The sequence below is a fragment of the Heterocephalus glaber genome, unplaced genomic scaffold (assembly GCF_053883595.1).
Source record: "Heterocephalus glaber isolate CG9 unplaced genomic scaffold, H.glaber_assembly_v1.0 deba00001504, whole genome shotgun sequence".
NCBI lineage: Eukaryota > Metazoa > Chordata > Mammalia > Rodentia > Bathyergidae > Heterocephalus > Heterocephalus glaber.
The window spans coordinates 38729216-38739710 of record NW_028258324.1 but is presented as its reverse complement, the minus strand read 5'-3'; positions in this window follow the sequence as shown (position 1 = coordinate 38739710).

Here is a 10495-nt window from a genome sequence, read left to right as displayed (position 1 = left end):
AAAATGGATGGAACTGAAGATCATTGTGGTAAGTGAAACAGATTCAAAAAAACAAGTATTGCATGTTTTCTCTCCTAGGTGGAGTCTAGGGGGGAAAAGATGACATGAAAGTAGAGGGGAGACTGTTAGAGAAGTAGAACAGGATTGAGGGAGAAGGTGAAGATAAGAGAGGGTCGCAGAATGTAGACACGGTGAAATTATGTTATTTGCTTGTATGAAAATGTCACAATAAAACCTGTTACACTGTATAATCAATATGTATTGATAAAAGGTTTAATTTACAAAATTAACATCTTGTTAATATTCTTTCAATAATGTAGTTATGTAAGAAAACATATTTTCAAAAATTTAAAGAATATAGATTGAGGTATTTGGGAGGTAAGAAAATTTTACCATAATTTATCCTTTTGCTTTAATACTGAACAACTGAACAAATAAAATGTATTGACCTAGCAGTGATTCTCATCCAATCTGGTTTCCAAAAACCATACAATTACCAGGGCCTTAAAGGCCAACATATATATTACCAGTAAAGTGTAACATATGCAAAAATATCAAAATCTCTTCACTAGTGATATAATACTCCAATCACTTGCACATTAATTATAGAAAACTAGAAGTTTTTGTTCTTTAAGTAGTCAGTCTGCCTTTAAATATCAACCATTTCTTTTTTCTTTCTTTTTTTTGGGGGGGGGGGGGTGGTTACTGGGGATCAAACTCAGGACCTTGCACTTGCAAGGCAGGTATGGTGCCACTGAGCTAAATCCCTGGCCTCCTTTTTTCTTCTTACTTTAAAAATGTATATGTATCCAACACATTTAACTAAGAGATATATTTTTCATTCTGCAATATTTTCTTTTTAAATTATTTTTTTATATTTTTTATTTTAAAATGTACATAGTAAAGTTACATTGCTGTTCTGGTAAGAGCTATGCAATTTTCCTACATGTATACCTAAAAGATTTTTTTCAAAAGATTGGATTTATAGTATTTTTATTTTTAAGACAACCTCAAATTTAAAAGCTGTCTTAGTATATGTTTAAAATGTATTATGATAGCCCGATAGTTCATAAACATTTCCTTTTTTCTTTTAAAAAAATGTTATTAGTTTAAATGAAACAGACAAAAGAATAATGCCTACATATATAAATAGGTACTCATGCATTCAATAGTTTATACACACCAAATTCTTAGAATGCACAATGGAGAAAAGATTGTCTCTTCAATAAATGGGGCCAAAACTATATATTCATAGGAAAAAGAATAAAACTGAACCTTTGTCTCATACATATACAAAAGTCAAGTCAAAATGACTTAAATATAAGACAATTAGAAGAAAACAAAGGAAAAGCTTCTTGACTTAGGTATACCAAAACACAAGGAACAAAAGCAAAAACCATGGGATTACAGCAGACTAAAATGTTTCTGTACAGTAATGGAAACAAAATCAAAATGAAGAGACAACTCCAAAAATGGGAGAAAATATTTGCAAATCATACATCAGACAAAGTGTTAATATTCAAAATATATAAAGAATTTGCATAACTCAATAGCAAGAAAAAATAATTTAATTTTAAAATGTACAAAGAAATTGAACAGATATTTCTCAAGAGAAAAGACATATATGCTCAATGGGCATGTAAAAATATTCAACATCACTAATCATCAGAGAAATCCAGCTTAAAATTACAATCAGCTATTACATTACACCTGGTTTAATATTAATTACTAAGAAAACAAAATACATGCTAGTGAGAACGTGGCAAAAGAGTACTCTTACATACTGTTGGAAATATAAATTTTGGAAAGAGTATGGAGTATTCTCAAAAGTTAAAAATAAAACTACCATAGGATTCATCCACTACTCACTATATATCCAAAGGAAAAGAGCATGTCGAAAAAGACATCTGTATTCCTCTGGTCATTGTAGTGCCCTTCACAATAGCTAAAAAATGGAAACAACCTAAGTATCCATCACCTGATTCATGAATGCAGAAAAGTGGTATAGATATGTTATAGTTCAGATCTAAAATTTCCCCTAAAAGTGTCATGTGTTTGGAAGTGGAGCTTTTGGAAGGTGATCATGGGGGCAAAATCCTCTCCAGTATTTTCATGAATTCATAGCTAAGTGTGCTGTTATGAAGTAGAGCCTGGTTGGAAGAGGTGTGTCACTGGGGTTAAGCCTTTGGAAGTTACATCTCCTTCCCCACCTTCTCCCTTCTTGCTCTGCTTCCTGGCTACCATGGGTTGTGTAGCTTTCTTCTTTCATTCTTTCCACCATGACATTTTTTGCCATGGAGCCAACTAACCAAGAACTGAACCCACTGGAACTGTGAGCCAAATAAATCTCTCCTTTAAATTGTGAATGATGGGTGCACCAGTGATGGTAAAGTAACTAATACAGTATACACAAGGGAATAGTGCAATAAAAAGAATAAACTCCTGTCATTTGGAACAATGTGAATATAACTAGAGATCATTATGGTAAGTGAAAAAAGCCAGTCACCGAAAGACAAGTACTGCATAAATCCCACTCATACATGGAATCTAAAAACATGATCATCCATGTGTAAACAGTATAGCAAGTTGCAAGATACTAGATCAATATTGAAAAATCAATTGTATTTCTACATACTAACAACAAACAATTACAAATTGAAATTATTCACTTCTTCACAGTTTCAGATACAATCTTAGCTCTTCATATCTTCTAATCCTAAATCCCAATTCAAGAAATAAGCATAAGTCAAAATGAAATTTATTTCCATATATTCTCCTCATTCATACACTGGCACTTCTGGCTTACACTCCATTGTGTACTTACACTAAAACTAGATGTAGTTTATACAAGTAAAAACATAGCATTGAGAAAGTTCTGGAAAACTTTGGCAGAATTCAAAATTGCCAATTCATTGCTTTGTTCTGCATTGAAATTAAATCAAATTGTTTTTCACTGGTTAAAGTAAGTGCTAATGTGATGATTTTCCTCAGAAAAAAAGAAAAAGAAGGTGAGCTGTGGCATGGAGGCAAGTGAGAAATGAGAAAAGGAAAGAAAATTAGAAGAACACAAGGAATTTTATCTGCTTCCTTTTATACGCCTCAGATAATAAAAAGAATGTGAAACTAAAACAAGAGGTCATGTCCCTCATACCCACTAACCATCATGTCAAACTAGTACTCCATAACTACTACATGTGCCAGAGGAGCTCCCAGCCTCAAACTGAGACAGAGTAATGCTGAAACAGGTAGGTCTGTGCAGAGAAACAACTGACTACAGCCTTTGAACTGGCTTCAGCTATAACAGGAGATTGAAAAATATAATCAATGTTTAAACTTAAAAATTTGTCACAGTAAAAGACATAGTGCCATTAGTACCCCTCAAAATATTCCCCCTTGATTAGAATACACTTATCCCACCATTCTTGCCATTTTCTGAAGCAGTTCTCAGTTCTCTTTTGTGTCTTTGTGAAAATTTGACCAAAAATATCGTGAATGCTGTTGTCACGTGCCATCCCAAAGAATATCAGGTTCATAAAATCATTATGAGGTGTCCTCATTCATCTTATTCACCATATCTGGCACTGTGCAACTTTTGGCTCTTCTGAAAGGTCAAAATGAAATGACCATAAAAGGCAAACATTTTGAATCTATTCAGGATATCAAGGCAGCCACAACAGCACAACTAAAGACTCATGAACAAGGGCTTCCAGATCTACTCAAGTGGCAAGAACAATGGGATAAGTAAGTGTGTTTGAAGCGAGGGGGAGTGTTTTGAGAGGGGTTAATGGCAATGTGTCTTTTAATATAATGAATTTTTAAAAATTTAAACACACATCGTATATTGTGATCATACCTTGTATAATCTGAAAGCTAAATTGGAAAATAATTACTAAAGAATTAAAAGTTAAAGTAGTAATTAGACCTAGCATTAAGAGTATCAGTCATTCATTTCTTCCACAAGTGTATACTTGAGGCCGGAGATTTAGCTTAGTGATTCTGCTGCCCGCCCTGGAAGCGTAAGGACCCGAGTTCGATCCCTGGTACCAAAAAAAAAAAATGTTATTGTGACACAAGTGTGTACTTGAATGGTTATTATATGCTAAGCTTCGTGGTAATTGCTAGGCGAGAACTTTGCCATCAGAGAGCTTTATATGACAGTGGAAGGAATATAACAACAAAAATAAATGGATACAAAAGAACATGTCAAGTAGTGAGAAGTGAAATGATCCTAAAACAGTTTAAGTGGATAGAAAGTTGGGGTAGAATAGTTCTATTGTATGTAGGGAAATAAAGAGAGACCTTTCCAACTAAATAACATTTGAAGAGCACCTGCCTCAATCCTTACCAATCCCTGCCTGGGCACATTTAACTTGTATCCATGTTTAAACCTCCATCAGACTAACTTCAGGCCTTAAAATCTTATATGTACCTTTCTCTAAGTCTCCTGTTGGGAGCCTCGGGATTCTCTGTCAAAGTGAAACTCTTCCTTAGTCATCATGTTTAATAAACTTAGTACACCTGATTAGCAAGTTTTCTGGGTGGGCTGTGTATAGGAATTCCAACAATTGAGGATTTCACACATAGACAGGATAGAATACAATATGACTGAATGAGATCATCTAAAGATCACTACAGGAGAAGGTGGCCTGAGAAGTGAGTTCTGGAGCATTTAAGCATTTAGAAGTCCATCGGGAAGATGAACAGGAACCACCAAGAGAGCTGGAAAAGAATTGGTCAGGCAGGTGAAAGGAGAAACTAGAGTATGCCTGAGAAGCTAAGGAGATTTTAATCCTCATAATTTAAAAAAAAATGGACTGTAAAAATTTAACAAGGATAATTTGGAATACAAATGGATTGGCTGTCTTGAGAGTAGAAAAATTACATTTAGAAGTTAATAAGAGGCACAAAATAAGAACAGCTGAGTAAGAAGAGCCAAATAGTTTTGATCTATGGCCCTTGACACATAAAAATTGTCTGAAAAAATTAACCATTTAGTTGTCTAAATAATGAAATCAAATGTCAGCATATAGAAATACCTCTAAATCAAAAGATATTTGGAGGTGTAGTTCTTTACTGTTCCTACCACCTATCTTCTCAGCTTCTACACAGTCTTCTGATTCTTATTCAGGCTTATTCATCTTTCTCTTTAATTGGTCTTCCTTCTGCTCAGCATGATCTGTTTCCATTCACTTTATAGAATTGTCAATGGTAGATACAAAATTAAAACAGGTAGGCACAAAGCAAAGGTACAAATGTAAAACCAAAAGAAAACTCTTAAAAGGCTGAAGCCTCAAAAATCTTTTGATTTAGAGGTATTTCTATATGCTGACATTTGATCTTTTTATTTAGACTTAACTATGTGCTTAATTATTTCAGATCATTTCAATGTGTCATGGGCCATAGATCAAAAGTATTTGGCTCTTACTCAGGTTTTCATATTTGGTGCCTCTTATTAACCTCTGAATATAATTTTTCTACTCTCAAGTGGATTATATTCCTTAATCCATTTTCAGCCATAAACAGTTAAATTTCTCCCAACACTAAATAACTTTATTTCAGGCACAATTGTAGCTTAAAATTGTATGCAAATCAAAATAAAAGTTATCTTAAGTAATGTTGGAATGTGTATGTTTTAAAATAGTCTTTTATAGTGGAATGGATTTCTTGTTGCCTTATACCTCCTTAGTAACATATCTTTAAGGTTTTCCCTTTCTGAGTATCTTTTCTTGGCCTGTCTTTGAGTCTATGAATTTTTCCTAAATTTCCAAACCTTAAGAATCATCAGAAAAGATTTCTCTTATTTTATTTTTATCAAATCAAGTTATCTTTCTATTTGATATTTACAAGGCCATATAGAGATGTCAGGCTTAGTTCAAATGTAAAATTAATTAACATTACTATAGTGTATCATTTATACATTAGATTTTTCTTAAAATGATGTAATGCAACTTTTAATGTACCAGAAATTACTTGACTACTTTAAAAATAAGTAGCATGAATAACAAAAGAAAAATATTTAAAGCAATTTAAGATGGAGCCAAGAATAAAGTGAGCACACAAAGTAAATGTAGTGAAATTAGTGTGGGCATACATGTAGCTCTGAGCTTTCTCTATCAGCCAAAAAAAACCCCAGATAGACAGGAATAGGGACATCATTCACAGTGTTAATAAAAAGAAAAAAGTCACACAACAGTTCCATAAAAGTACATGTACTTCTAGTGCCAAGATCAGAAAGAAATTTCTTTTGTGGATTTTCCTGAAAGGATCTATGTAATATACAAACATCCTTAGCATTCTCATAATAAATGCAACCAAAGTCTAAATATAACAGTTTGTTCATATAAGACCCTTCCTGATCTGACCCTCCACGGTTCAGAACTCAAATGCCAGTGGAGGAGAGGCAGACATGAATGTGTGAAGTGATCCTAGGGTAGAAATCACAGTGGGGACCAGAAGTTCAATGTGGACAGAGCTGCAACTACTCAGTTCCAGCTGATTGTTGTCATGGACCACTATGTGCCTCTTGTCTAAAAAGCCAGAAATCTGCATTTTTGTAGAGAATCCTATGACGTTTTAAATGTAGAAGACAAATTCAAAAAAAAGTTGACATTTCTCAAGCCAATGAAAGTATATTCTCTGATGAGATGTGGCTTCAGCAGAACTTGTTTGGGAGGTCTGTCCTATTTCTCACTCTGTCCTTTCACATGTGCAACCAAACTACAACCTCAGCTGTCCCCACTTCTCTGCTATCTCGAACTGTTCCTTCTAAGTGCCCAGACTTGTGGATAACCTTCAAGGAACACTTCACATATCAATTCTACTAGGCCTCTCCTGAACCTACTGAATGTGACCAGCTATTCCCTCGAGTACCACGATATTTGACCTCTAACCTTTTTATGGCAGTAAACACTTTATTAAGTTCAGCAATTATTTTTATGCATGTTTTCTCTCTAATTAAATGGCCATGAATGCACAGGAATGTTGGATTAAACTTTGAATATTTCATAGCAAACTACTCAGTCTTTCATTCACTTAATACTGACTTATTTAATTATAAATTATAAGATTTTTAAAAAGATTTTAATAGAAGAATTAACACATTGGGCTATACTCATCACAGTCCAGACTTTTGTATTCAGTACAGTACTTGGAAATCATGTTAGACAGATGGCTTTCTTTTCCCCTTCACAGTTTGTATACATATTTTAGATAGGGAACTTTCTAGCATGACATCAATTTTCTTAGTACTGAGTTCTTCATTTTCCCATGAAATGAAGGTTTGCACTCCCTCAAGCACATCCTTAAAATATCTTGACTCTGCATGTAATGTTTAGATTGTTTTATAAACCAATTTTAGGCCTGTGATATATTTGTGCCATTTATCTGCAAATACAATATTTTCAAATTGGTATAAGTTGACCTGAATATTTTTGCAAACTGAGTGGTAACATCATTTTAAATTTACCCAGTAACTATTTTAAACTCTCAAATATTTTCCTAAATTAGGTTAGTTTATATTGAAATATAATTTTCAAAAGATTCATAAGTTTTAATTCAGAGATTAAGAGAACAGATTTTCTAAAAGCCACTCTTACAACCTAGCTTCCCTGGCAACCTCACCATTGGTGATGTCAATATGTAGGTTTGTTTATCAACTACCCTAGCCACCCACCACTCAGGAGATTCAAAATATATTTCTAATCTGCCATCAAAGTTAACTGTAATTTAAACTTTGGGAAAATGGAAAGAAAAATGGAAAAAAATTGTAGTCTCCAGAATGCTCCAGACATTGGACTCTCCTGTCTCTCCAGCTGTAGAGCAGTAGAGCAGAGTTCCCTGAAGGTGTCACTAAAAAGTAGGGATTTGAGCACAAATGAAATATCACAGGAGTTAAGGAGTCTTTGGCTGATATTTAAATTTGAGTAGCTGAAGTTCAAACTGGCATTTTCGCAATGTAAGCTGCATATTTAAAAAGAAAAAAAAAGAAAAAGCAAAGTACTGAAAATTGAAATCCTCCATGAAGAGTCATTCTATTTGAAAAATTAGAGACTTGTCAAAGAACAGCCATAACATTTACAAAAATGTGGGGACAGAGCAAATTAAATGACAAAACCTGTGAAAAGTTTTTTGGTCCTTCCTGCTAAGTGGAATAGACATACAAATGGGCTGTCATGTACTTTTCAGATTAAAGACTTGCTTAAAGAGCTTTAAATCTAAATCCAAATCTCTGTGTGAAGGAGTTAATAACAACTCTGATATAACAGGCTTGTACAGTCTTTAGAAGTAGATAACAATAGTATGTATTATCTGTTGATGGTTGTACACTTCAAACCCTTCCTACCTGTATTTACACTCTCAGTAGAACTGTAAGTACCTGGCAGGCTATCTCAAAGGAGTCAACTGCCAGGCTATAAGATATTGGGAACAGAAATATAAATTTATATATTTTCAGTTGGACACTTAAGAATGCTAGTAGACATTTAATTGTCTTCCACCTCTAACCTCTTTCTAATGAATATAATATTAGATACCTGTACATCTTAAAAGTTAAAACGATGCTGGTGTCAGAAAGTATCATGATCAGGAAGCAAATAAATACAACTTTGTGATGAGTTTCTTTTGTGAAGCAATAAAAAGCCTGTGTGATAGGAGGCTAAAACCTTGGAAGGAAAATGTCAAGTTGAGAAATGCTTTGACATAAAGATAATGCACAAATAAAAGGAAAGAATACTTGGGGAGAGGGAACAATTGAAAGAAAAACAATTTATGTGTGATATAGAAGCTTCTGTACACATTTAAGGCATAACAGAGCTGGTAAAGGTTTCAGAAAATGATGAAATATTTTGTTGATCTCATAGAGAAGAAAGAAAGCCTCACTGAAAAATCACCATTCAGAATGCCAGATTCCACCAGCTCCAAAATTCTATACTACATGGAACTCTAAAATAATTCCAATCTATAGTATAGTAGGCAGAACAGTGACCCCTGCAAGATGACCACATTCTAGAGCCAGTAGATATGTACCTTATGTAACAAAGGGGATTTCACCAATATGATTAAATTAAGAGCCTTGAGATGGGGTGGATATTAGACATTATCCAAGTAGGCTCAATTTAATCAAATGAGTTGTAGCAAAGTAATACTAATACTTAGATTTAATGATATATTTGAGAAACCAGGTAACATATAGTACCTAGGAACACAGACTCTGAAATCATGTAACTGGGTTCATACTTTCACTTAGTAATTGCTCTACACAGGCAAGTCTTTTAACCTCAGTAAACCAAGATGAGGTGATAGCAAAGCTACCCTACAGAGTTGTGAGGATTTATTTAATCCACATACAGTACTAAGAATAGCCAGTCATGGTGATGCATACCTTTAGTACCTGCACTCAGAAGGCTGTAGCAGGAAGATCATGAGGCCACTCTGTGATACAAAAATGTTCTCTCTAAAAAATTCTATTAAAAATGATGTTTGGCTAGCAGTAATGCTCACTAAATGTTGCCATGCTTTGAAAGAGGAATAGTTCAGGTCATTCAGCCCTTTTATCACTGGGTCACGATCCACTTTTAACTCCACTTTGGCTAATGTTTGAACAATGTTCCGTACCTCTCTGAAAATACTATTTTTATCTTTTAAATCTGTTGATGAAATATAATAAAGATTTATATGTTCTTCTCCTTAGCTTCTAAACTGCTTGATCAATGACTGGTGTCAGGCATGCAGATCATAAAATCTTTACAGTTGTTTAATACGATCACTGTTTCTCTGCTGGTGTATACTAGATTATCCAAAGCCACAGGAAAATAGGACATAACATATCATTAAAAACCTCCCTTTTTATTCTCTTGCTGATTTCTCCCCTCCTCTAGTGACTAAGCTTTTTTAAAAAGGGCATAGATTGGGCCAAGGGTTTAGCTCAGTTGTTCCACTGCCTGCCTCTCAGGCACAAGGTCCCGAGTTCAATCCCTGGTACCAAAAAAAATGGGCATAGATAACTGCAGAAACTGCTACACACACACACACACACACACACACACACATCTTATTATAAAATAACTGAATTAAAATGAGATTTTTATGACTTGATATTAGACCTTAAGTCCAGGAAATATCTGAATGAGTCAGTATTAACCCTTTGGCTTTTGCCAATCTTCAAGAATTTGAAAATGGATGGATATTTGAACCTAGATTTTGGAGAAGGAAGGTAATCCTTGGAAGATGCCTCAACATGCCCCCTTGAATTTTAAGGGTATCATTCAACAAGTTTGACTATAGAATTGGGGAGACATGAATATCAAGAGTTTGGAAATTCTGCTGGCCCCTTTCTTTCCATAAGAGTTGGCTAAGGGACAGAACCCACAGCTTTTTGGTGCTAGGAGGTGAGAAAAGGGGAACATAGAGTAACGGCAGTGTTACAAAATCAACAGAAAGATGTAAGGGAATAAAGTTTCTGTGCACTATCTGGGTCTGGTTCCTCTCTCTATTCCAA